Raw genomic sequence first — 12,601 nt, 5'->3', positions numbered from 1 at the left:
CTCTATGAGTTGATTATCTTAGGTATTTGTTATAGTAACAAAAAGCTGAACAACAATGGAAAACGAGCTAGTCTGTGATAAGAGGCCTCTAAATAGTGATGTTTGGGGTCCTATCTTAAGAATGTGGTTTGTCATCTGCTTACAGTGAAGACCAACAGTTGACAAGCACTGTTCATACCAAGAGAGGCTCTAATCAATTTTTTTACCACCTTGTTCTCAAATGTGGGTAAAGAGTCAAGGATCTCTACAAATTGGAGAAACCTCCTTACATGTAACACCAGCCTAAGATAACAAAAAGGAGAGAGAGGAGGAGGAAAAAGAAATGAAATAAAAACCAATGGAGGGAGCAGGAAAAGATGTCAAGACTTTTTTTAAAATCTCAAATTTTAACTCCCATCCACTCGGGAAACTACTGGAAGGAGGTACTCCACCCAAATAAGGGTGCAAATCAGGAAACAGAAAACATGATCTGACAAATAAGCACTCCAGGAAAGGAGAGAAGTTGTTGAACAGAGGATCCCAGATGATGACTGTGTATCAGGCTGGAGAGCAATCCATTTATCCAGACACTGGAGGATAGAGGGCTAAAGGGGATGCCTTCAAGAAACAAAAACGGAGGGCTGGGGATGTGGCTCAAGCGGTAGCACGCTCGCCTGGCATGCGTGTGGCCCGGGTTCGATCCTCAGCACCACATACAAACAAAGATGTTGTGTCTGCCGATAACTAAAAAATAAAATATTTTTTAAAAAAAGAAACAAAAACGGAAATGATGGATGAACCTTATAAACAAAATTTGCAACTCTGGTAGGACAATAGAGATGAAATGCTGATAGGTATAGAGAAAGCTAAGCAACCGAAGAAAGAAGGAATTATAAACTCCAAGGAAAATAAAACATTTCTAGCAGACTGTATTTAAGAATATTTGATGAACCTCCTTAGAGGGGGATTACACTTCTCAGTCCCTCTGATGTCAGATTTGGCATTGTGAATTATGTTGTCAGTGAAATCAAGGCAGAATTGAGTATATCACTTACAGGTAGAAGGTTTAAGAGCCAGCTCATGACTTCCTGTCTCTGCCCTAGCCATAGGTTGGCACTGTTCAGATAGGGGCTGCTCTGGTGTTTGAGTCCTGCATGAAGATAGCACAGCACAGAACTGAAGCTGACCCTTTTGCTGGATATGTGACAGGGATAATAAGAAAACCTTTATAAGCTAAAACAAGGGTTTTCATCAGCTTTTTCACTGCTGTGACCAAAACCCACAGCCCAATGTAGAGAGGAAAAATTTATTTGGGGCTCACTGTTTCAGAGGTCTCTATCCATAGGTGGCCAGTTCCTTTGCCCTAGGCCTGAGGTATGGCAGAACACCTTGGTGGAAGGGTGTGGCAGAGGAAAGCAGCTCAGGAAGTGACAATCTGGAAGGAGAGAGAGTTTACCAGGGAAAAAAATGTAAATCCCAAAGGCAAACCTCCAGTGAACCACCTCCTCCAGCCATACCTATCTGCCTACAGTAACTGCCTAGCCAATCCATTCAAGTGGATTAATGCACAAATTACACTAAGGTTCTCATTTCATCTCTAAATTTTTTTTGCATTGTCTCACCTAATGAGCTTTGGGGGATACTTCATATCTAAACTATAACAATAAGAAAGGAGCTTTTGGATTTCTGTAATCGTCTGTTAATGTGATATGATTAACTTCTTAACAAAACATGAAATGCTATGGACAATATTTATGTAATAGTCATTAAAATATGTAAGATAGGGGTGGGGATGTAGCTCAGTGGTGGAGCACTTCCCTAGCAAGCATGAGGCCCTGGGCTTAATCCCCCAAACCATAAATAAATAAACACCCAACAGTGTGCTATAAAAATACTGGGAAATTCAGAGGATGTAAAATGGCTAAAACTGAAAAACTAAGACATGGCAGTATTGTGTTACTTAGAAATACAGAATTAAATCAGAGAATAATTTTCCTTTGGAAAGCAGGAATCAATGAAGACAGGTTATTATTATATACCTTGTATTTATTTGACTCTTAAGTCACATACCTAATCACTTTGAAAAAATAAAAAAATCACATTTGAGAAGAAAAACAAGTGGTAAGAGAAGGAAGTTATAGTATTAGTTTTTAATTTAGCCAATATAATAGAGTTTTAATCATCCCACATTAAGAATAATAGTAGAGGGCTGGGGCTATAGCTCAGTGGCAGAGCACTTGCCTTGCATGTGTGAGGCACTGGGTTCAATCCTCAGCACCACATAAATATAAAATAAAGGCATGCTGTTCATCTACAACTACGAAAAAAAAAGATTAAAAGTAGGACTAATTCTTGGTTACTACTTTTCTCAAGAAAACTGAATAAATCAAAGCACTAAAAGTTGTATTTTTTCATTGTGTCCCCACACTCTCTGCTTCTATTTCACAACAAAAATGTGAATATTGCTTTCCTAGTATTTTGACTCAGCTATCTCCTTTCCCTGCCCTCACTGTGGTATTATAAATAGTGCACTATTTATATGAGGTTACATGTCACTTACTTGAATTGAAAAATGACCTATGTGAATATGGAATTATTTAATACAAAGCTGTTTTGTACTTTCAAAAATAATTGTATTTTACTCAGGAGCCTGAAAGTGATTAAAATAGATTTGTTATGTGTATATATCACCTATAATTTATACATAAAAGTTGTGCTTAATGAGTTTTTAAATCTCTTTAGGTTTTTTATTTTGGGGGGAAGGGGCACCAGGGATATAACCCAGGGGTGCTGCATCCTCAGTCCTTTTTATTTTTTGTTTTGAGACTGGGTTTCTAAGTTGCTGAGGGTATTGCTAAGTTGCTCAGGCTGCCCTCAAACTTATGATCTTCCTGTCTCAGCCTCTTGAGCTGCTGGGATTAAAGATGTATGCCACTGTATCTGGTATTTTTTTTATACTTATACCATCTCTTAACAAAAAAAAAGATTTGGGCAAGCAAAAGTAAACTAGTCTAACTGCTGTATAAAGTGTAAGAAAGAAACATAGCAGGCTCTCCATGGCCTTCAGATTTCTTTGTTTAAAATACATATTTGTTTTAGATGGATACGATACTTTTATTTATTTTTATGTGGTGCTGAGAATCAAACCCAGTGCCTCACATGTGCTAGGCAAGCACTCTACCACTGAGCTACAACCCCAGCCCCTGTTTTTTTTTTAGGGTCCTTTGTTACCTAACCCTTCCTGACCTCATTTCCAGCATCCTTGGTATCAGCACTAATCCATTCAGTCATTCAGCAGATACTTATTCAAAGCCTCTGGTGTACCAGGTCTATTACTAGACTGCTAGTAGTTCCCTGAACACATGATATTATCTCCTACTTCTTAGGCTTTGCAATGGGATTTTCTGATCTGAAATGTAACTTTTATTCCTATACCTTCCTAAGGCCAACATGTCCATTAATAAACAAAGGTGAGGGGAAGCTTTATCATACCCCTAAAAGTTATACTCTACCACAGCCTTATATTCTTCTTTATGAGCCTCATAAGAGTAGAAACCTTGTGTTTTAGTTACTGGTATGTTACTACAGTGCCAGATTTATTGTTTGCATTCAAATGTTGTTAAATGAATAGATCCCAAATGTAATTGTCCATTTATCTGTCTTTTTTCAACATGGTGTATGCCTCTTGGTGCATGGGTCTATGATATAATCAACTTCGTTTCTAGCATTTAGCCCTTACATAAAACCTAGCACACAAAAATGTGTTTAATAAATTAATTGTCAGTATTACCATTAATCCTGAATATATATAACTCTGAGGAATACACAGAAAATATCCTGATGACAGAGAGACATGAGGTGCTGAAGGTTGTCCCTGTGTTTCACTTAAATAGGAAAAATACATATGAAAGACACAAAACTATGAACTACAAGTGTCAAATGACCTGCTGAGCTCTATGCTGTCACCTCCATTAATTTAAAAATAAAATAAATAATTCTTAAAGAAATAGTCTTAAAATAACCAGGTAAAATTTTATCAGCAATAATAAATGGTGGATTTCCTATTCATTAAATTGATAAGGTAAGCACTTCTTGATTCATGACATATGTTTATAACCTGAATTTACTTTTCACTAAAAGTAAACCAGGGTCGATACACAAAAATCAGTTGCATTTCTCGACAGTAGTAGTGAACAGCTCAAGAGATTAACAGTTTCACTTATAATAATGTCAAAAAGAATTATTTTATGAAAAAGTTTAGCCAAAGAAGTGTAAGACATGTACACTGAAAACTATAAAACATGGTTAAAAGAATGTAAAGATACACCACATTCATGGATTGGAAGACATGATATGGTTAAGATGGCAATACTACTAAAATTGATCTATAGATTCCATGAAAATCCCATAAAAATTCCAATTTTTTTTTCACAATGGGTGGGTGACTGATTCTAAAACTCATATGGAAAATCAAGGGACCCCAAATAACCAAAATAATAAAAAGAACAAAGTTTATGGATTTGCATTCCCTAACTTGAAAATTTACTGCAAAGTTAGAGTTATCAAGACAATGTGGGACTGGCATAGGATAGAAATATAGACCAGTGGAGTAGAACACTAAGAGTCCAGAAATAAATCCATACATGTGTGGTCAATTGGTTTTCTTTCTTTCTTCTTCTTTTCTTTTCTTTCTTTCTTTTTTTTTTTTAGTTGTTGATGGACCTTTATTGCATTTATTTATGTCAAACCCAGTGCCTTGCATGTGGTAGGCAAGCACTCTACCATTGAGCTACAACCTTAGCCTGGTCAATTGATTTTCAATAAAAGTGTGCAGACAATGCAATGAGAAACAATAATTTTTTTCAACACATGGTGCTGGATATTCACATGCAAAAACATAAAGTGGGAACCCTATCTCTCACTGAATACAAAAAAAAAAGTATTAATTCAAAAAGGACCAAGGACCCAAATGTAAGATTGAGAACTATAAAACTGTTAAGAAGAAAGCAGAAGTCATACCCATGTTTATGGAGCATAATTCTCAATAGCCAAACTATGAAACCAGCCTCAGTATCCACTGATGGAAAGACAAAAGAGAAAATGTGATATACTTACACTGGAATTTTATTCAGCCATAAAGAATTAAATTATGTCATTTTTCAGGAAAATGGATGGAACCTCAGAACATTATGCTAAGCAAAATAAGCCAAACTCAAAAGTAAGGGTCATGTTTTAACTCAGATGTGGAAGCTAGAGAGGAAAAAGGAAAACGTGTGAGAGTGTATCATGAAAATTAAAGGGGGATTAGTAGAACAGAGGAAAGGGAGCAGGAAGCAGGAGGAAGGTAAGGAAAGGATAAATATTGGGGAATTATATTGACCAGATGATATTGTTATATCATGTGTATATACAAATATATAAGAATGATTCCCACCATTGTGTATAATATACCAATAAAAATATGGAAAAAAGGACTGGGGATGTGGCTCAAGCGGTAGTGCGCTCACCTGGCATGCGTGGGGTGCTGGGTTCTATCCTCAGCACTACATAAAAATAAAGAGTTGGTCCACCAAAACTAAAAAATAAATATTAAAAAAATTATCTCTCTAAAAAAATGGAAAAAAGAAGCATAGGTTTAAATCCACACAATTTTGAATTAAACAATTGGATAAGAAAACTAAACCACAAACAACTAAAGAAAAAACTAGATAAATTTGACTTTAACAAAAGTAAGAATTTTCACAGGGGCTGGGGATGTGGCTCAAGCGGTAACGCACTCCCCAGGCATGCGTGCAGCCAGGGTTTGATTCTCAGCACCACATACAAACAAAGATGTTGTGTCCGCCGAAAACTAAAAAATAAATATTAAAATTCTCTCTCTCTCTCTCTCTCTCTCTCTCTAAAAAAAAAAGAATTTTCACAATTCAAAGAATACCATCAAGAAAGTGAAACCTAGAGAAAGGGAGAAAATGTTTGTAAATCATATACCTGTAAGGAGAATTTTATCTAGAATATATAAAGAACTCTTATAGTGCAAGGTATGGCGGTGCACATCTGTAATCCAGTGACTTGGGAGGCTGAGGTAGGAGGATCAGAAGTTTGAGGCTAGTCTCAGCAACTTAGAGAGACCCCCAGAAACTTAGCAAGACCATCTCAAACTAAAAAATAAGAGAGACTGGGGACATAGCTCAGTGGTAAAATGTCTCTGGGATTTCAATTCCCAGTACCCCCCTAAAAAAGAAGAAAAGGAGAAAAAAAAAAACCTCTTACAGTGCAAAAATGAAAAGACAAATTACTCAGTTTAAAATGAGTAAAGGTACTTCAGCTTTGTTTTATTTCCATTTCACATTGTTGTCTGTGTTGTGATTCAATACCTGGTGCTTGATATTTACATGCAAAAGCACCATTTCTGATGTATAAAATTGTTTTGTAAATATAGAGAATTCAATTGTAAATATATTATCATGGCTATTTAAAAAATAAATAAAATGAGTAAAGGATTTGAAAAGACATTTCTCCAATGATATTCAAATGGCTATTACTAAAAACATTAGTTATTTGGAAAAAAATAACTTAAAACTACAATAAGATGCCCTAGCATTGCTATAATTTTAAAAGAGACAGACAATAACAAGTGTTGGCAAGGACATAGGAAAGCTAGGACCCTAATACATTGCTGTTAGGAGAGTAAAATAGGGCAGCTGTTATGGAAAAAGAATTTCCCCCCAAAAGTTACACACAGAATTACCGCCTGACTCAGCAATTCCACTCCTAAGAGAATTGAAAACGTGTTCACATAAAAGCTTATACATAAATATTCACATCATGCTCCAGTGTGGTTATTTGTAATAACCAAAAAGTAGAAACAACCCATATTTCCACCAATTAATAAAATGGATAAACAAAGTGTGACTTATATATTAAGTATTATTTAGCCATAAAAAGAATGAAACACTGTTACATGCTATAAGGATGAACTTTAAAAACATGCTGAGTGAAGAAGCCAGAGACAAAAGATTACACATTATATATATATCATTTGTATGAAACGTCAAGACAAGGCAAATTCTATAGAGACAGAAAGATTAGTGGTTGTCAGGGATGAAAAAGGAGGAAATCAGACTGGTTGTTAATAGGAACAGTTTCTTTTCAGAATGATGAAAATGTTCTGATGTTAGTATGTATTACACAACATAGTGAATATACTAAAAACTACTAATTGTACACCATAAGATGATAAATTTTAGGGGCTAAGGATATAACTCAGTTGGTAAAGTGCTTGCTTCACATGCACAAAGCTCTGGGTTCAATCCCCAGCACCACACACATACAAAACAAGATGGTATACTTTATGCAAGGACCCAGGTCTAGCCCCCAGCATCATACATACACACACACACACACACACACACACACACACACACACAGAACAGGAAATTATGTGTGTGTTTAATTATGTATACATATCCATGTACATTATGTACATATCTAAAATTATAATTTTATATTTAAAAATTAAATTTTAAAAAAAATTAAGTAGGATCCTAAACTTGAAATAAATTCTAAGCAATTGTGTAGGTCAAAGTGCAAACCTACTTGCAAAAGGACAAAATGGGAAAGTGCCCTTCCCTTCCCATCAGAACTGGTTAGATGTGATTTTTGTGTTCAGATACAATTTATGATACCTGCCCTTTTTTTAGCATACATTAGATCAACTGAAAAACAATTTTTTTGTTGTGAGTTTATATCTAGTTCTTACAACATTCTCTTTTACTCTGCTTTATGTTCACCATAGTACTTATTCAGTAGGATATAAGTTCCTTGAGAAAAAATGTTGTTGGTTTTATCTGCAAAAATAAAAGGTTGTTAGAAAACAAAGCAGGAAAATGCCTATAAGTTTAAAAATCTATAGAAATTTCCATCTATTTCATATAAATGCCATTTTGTGATGTTTCAGAAAATAAATTACTTGAGCTACCTGTTAATCCTTTGGGAAGAGGCCCAGATTCTTTCCCATATGAGAATTAAAGCCCAGGTTACTAACCCTCTTCCTGAAGGTCCAGGTTTGCTGTGGTCTGGCCAATTAAACTCACATAATCAGATCCTTACATGCAACTTTCTTTCTCATGGGAGATAGTGAATTTCCTAATAAATCTTACTAAGAGGATCTCAGTACCCTGAAGTTGACTTTCAGGAAAAGTGTATATTAGTATTCTTCCTTTCTGATTTATTTGTTCACAATCCACTAGAATACTTCTGATTGTAGGTTCTATTACCCTTAAGGTCTTGGTTTCTCTTGGATTACTTGATCATGGGCGTTTTGATCTAAATACAGACAAAATATTTCTTAACATTGGCAGATACTTGCAAAATAGGGGGAATGAGCTTCCCTCTGAATACATATGAAGGAGAGGCCACCATGGTAATGTCAAATTTAATTCTAATATATTTATTATATATAGTAGCTAAGAGTGGCAAATGCCAAATGAAGACTGACTACCATTCATCTGATTACATATTTTTGACATGCACCAAAAATATAAAATTTATTGTTTACTATTTCCTGGTGGGGGGGAGGAATATTTAAAATATTTTAATATATTTAAAATATTTTTGTGATTACCAAATGGAAACAATTCCATTTAAGACAGTCATCATTATATAAAATACATGTATGAACATGTGAATTTGGTGTTAACATACCTTATATACAAACAGAGATATGATAAATTGTGGTATAAAGGTGTATTAAGAATTGTAATGCAAAAAAAATAAAGAGAGCTCATATATATTGGCATAATTTGGCGTGAACATACTTTATATAGAGTTATGAAAAATTGTGCTGTGAATGGATAATTATGAATGTAATGCATTCCACTACTGTCATGTAAGAAATAAATTAAAAATAAAAATAAAAGTTTACACAGAGTTGCCCTCAAAATTAAAAAAATAAATAAAAAGTTGTTTTCTAGCTGTAGTTCAGTAGCTCACAAAGGTAACAACTAAGAAAAGACTATTCCCTCCCATCCCCCCCAAAAAACCCTTATGGTCAAAAACCCAGTAAAAACATATTTTTCATTCATGAATCAAAGAAATGGTCATAAAGCAAAACTTATGCCTATAAAAACAGATTCAGCAAGTTGTTTGTTTTTTGGTAGCAGGGATTGAACCCAGGGGCGCTTAACCACTGAGCCACATCCCCAGCCCTTTTTATATTTTATTTAGACAGGTTCTGGCTAAGTTGCTTAGGAGCCTTCCTAAGTTGCTGAGGCTGGCTTTGAACTTTCAATCCTTCCACCTCAGCCTCCTGAATCTCTGAAATTAGCCATTGCACCTGGCTAGATTCAACAAGTCTTAAATAAATATATGTGATGCTTTGGTTTTTCATGTGTTTGATAAAACAACAGACCATTTTCCATATAGTAATTAAAAATAGTAATTTCCCTCTCAATTTATTAAATAATATTTAATAATTAAGTTGCACTTGAAAATATTTGTAAATGTAAAGGAGTGATTTATAAATAGTTTTTTGTTGTAAAGAAAGGCTATTTGGTGTTTTAGGAAACATCATTGTTTAATGTACTCTATTAATAAGATTATAACTGGATCATCCTAGTCATCTAACTTGGAACTTGGAACTAACTACGAAAATACCCAGAGAAACAGATGGATTTAAGCCAGATACTGGAATGGAACGATTCAGATGGTGTCCAAGTTCTAGGGATTTCAAAAGGAGACTGAAACCTTAGTATATAAACACTTTGTCTTATTCCCATTCTCCCATCTACAGCATACAATGCTAGGAAATAACAAAATATTGCCAAGTTTAATACTTATAAATAATCAAAATTATAAATCAGTCAAATTCAGCCAACTCTTCATTCTTACTGAGTAGAATAGTGAAATGCCACTGCAGGCCACTAACAAAAAATAACATGAATTCTGCCTCTCAAAGTAGGTAGATAGATGCTGATTTGTAATCATGAATGAAAATATTTTCTCCACAGGGTTTTCAAAACAAAAATTCAGGGATATTTTAGCAGAGAGAAAAATCTAACAAAAATGGTTAAGGTAGTATTGTTTTATAAAAATGAGTCCTGTCAATTTTGCCTACAATCAAACGCTTGTTTTTGATACACGATTCATGGTTCTTCACTGGTAAAATTACTTAAATCCAAACTGTTTTCTGTGGTTTATGCTGGGCTATTGGAATTTATCCCAAAATGCTGTCTCTTATAATTCTCTATTGAATGGCTTCACAATTTCCATTTACATTATTTAGGATGGCTTTTCATGTAATCTCAAATTATATAATCAAAAGAAAGGAGTCAGTATAAAAAGTGGGATGTATATTTTCGATTGGCAAATTCAGTACTAACTAGGTGTATTCTTTAGGTTTTACAGATAACCAAAGACTGAAGTTAAGTTTTGATCTTTTTGTCAAAGTAAAATATATTCTCTCCAAATATTTTTGAAAACCTTTTGCTTATCTATTGAATGCTTTCCAATAAACCTTTCTTTCCTGTTCTGTCCCCTCCTGCCTCCAGTCATCTAGATGTCTTCTCAGAGCCACTCCAATCCTGGATCACTGTGGAGAGTAAAGGGTAAGTAAATACATAACTATACTTTGTTCTTTGTAGGGATAAAAGTGGTTCTTTTTTTTAATCTTTTTTTTTTTTTTTTTTGGAACTGGGGGTCAAACCCAGGACTTTGCAAATGCAAGGCGGACACTTTGCCTCTGAGCTATTCCCAGCTCAAAAGTGGTTCTTCAGGCTGGGGCATAGCTCAGTGGCATAATAGCATTTACCTAGCATGTCCTTGGTCCTGGGTTTGATCTCTAAGACTATGCTCCCCCCAAATCAAATTAAAAATAAAAAATAATAAGACACCTCAGAACAAATAAAGTGAATTCTAACAAGATTTACCTCTTTGGACTTGAAAAATTATACTTTGTTTTGTATATACTATAATAAGCTTGAAATTTAATAATATATGAAGTTTAGAAAATTTCCTATTTTCAACTTTCATTACATACTATTATTAAATGGAGTTTTAAATGTCTAATAATTGTAAGTATATATTTTTATAAAAGTTTAGTTATCTAGTTTTTTCTGTGTTTTTTGTTCTTGGCATAAAGGATCATGCTCATTATTAGACAGTCTGTGAGACTGTTTTATTTTTCTCTTGAACAACTATAAAGAACTCAACAGAACTGTGAGCTGTTGGGTACTATACTACTTGCCTGTAATCCCCAGCTACTAGAGAAGTTGAGTCAGGAGGAACACAAGTTCAAGGCCAGCCTGGGTAACCCTGTCTCCAAATATAACATAAATATGGCTGGGATGGGGCTAGGGTTGTAGCTCAGTGGCAGAGTACTGCCTAGAACACGTGAAGTACTGGGTGAAGTACTTCAGCTACATAAAAATAAATAAATAAAATGAAGGTATTGTGTCCACCTACAACTACAAAAAAAAAAAAAGAAAGAATGAATGGGATGTAGCTCAGTGGTAGAATGCCCCTGGGTTCAATCCCCAGTACTGCAAAAAAAAAAATAGCCAGATTAAGATAACCAGTAGTGGGCCAGGGTTGTAGCTCAGTGGTAGAGAGCTTGTCCAGCATGCGTGAGGCACTGGGTTCAATCCCTGGTTCAATCCCATAAAAAAAATAAATAAATAAAAAATAAAAGTATTGTGTCCATCTACAACTTAAAAAAAAATAACCAATACTATTGTACATAAGTACATAAGACTTAGGTAGAATTAGTCTTAGGACAACTAATTCTATTACATATCTTTGGGTGCAAATTACATTGCCAACATTTCAAATAATGAAAATTTTGTTGACTTACTCTGGAACTTTCTAGAAGGAAAAATATGATAAGAACTATGTATAAAGTATCAAAAAACAACATTATAACATCAAGGTTTTCTGAAATTTTTCTTTATAATTTTCCCTTGTTCAAATTACCTCTGTGTTGGGTTCATGTTGGGTTCAACATTAAGGTCACTTCAACAAACACCGGTATTTGGTGCCCTATATGCAGTGAATTCTGTGTGCATGGAATATAAGCAGTAACCCCTGGTGAAGGCAATAAGGGGTGCATTGTTTGTAGAAAATTTAAAAACAATAAAATCCATGTAGTTTTTTTTATTATCAGTATCAAGGACAATAAAAAAATACTACTCCTTATTGGGCAAAGACTTCTACTTTGGTAAACTACTGCCAATTTAGGCTCAAAAATACTACATAGCCAATACATTTGAGACATTTATTGCAGAAGGCTCTCATTCTCACCTTTATTTTAAATTTTTAAAAATATAAATGTAGGGAGTGTGTTACCAGTATTAACAAAGGCAGCCTACAACCTAATTTCAAATGTAAATACATATAATGAATATTTTTTAAAATTCCATCAAGTCACGAGAAGAATTGTGGACATATGTGACTTTCTATTTGAACCTTCACATATTAGTACCCCAGTATTTTAAAGTCACAAGTGCCTAAGGAAGTAATTGAAAGATAAAAACAAGTCATACTTGCATTTAATGTTTGGGAATTTGTGTTTTTCACAGAACTGAACCCACACTAAGTATCTGACTCCATTATAATTCATTCTAAGACT

The 12,601-nt window shown here is 34.4% G+C and overlaps 1 protein-coding gene across 1 annotated transcript in view; it reads left to right on the top strand.

Annotated features, from left to right (window-relative positions):
- Window positions 1-12,601, top strand: part of LOC120889777 (uncharacterized) — a 50,535-nt gene that overhangs the window by 11,446 nt on the left and 26,488 nt on the right. The window contains exon 3 of the mRNA XM_078044966.1: window positions 10,527-10,583. The gene's annotated coding sequence lies outside the window, so the exon portion shown is untranslated. The remainder of the gene's footprint in view (window positions 1-10,526; window positions 10,584-12,601) is intronic.

This window comes from Ictidomys tridecemlineatus, chromosome 4 (genome assembly GCF_052094955.1).
Source record: "Ictidomys tridecemlineatus isolate mIctTri1 chromosome 4, mIctTri1.hap1, whole genome shotgun sequence".
Lineage (NCBI taxonomy): Eukaryota > Metazoa > Chordata > Mammalia > Rodentia > Sciuridae > Ictidomys > Ictidomys tridecemlineatus.
Note: the sequence above shows the minus strand (reverse complement) of the source record. Positions and strands in the feature narration are given on the sequence as shown.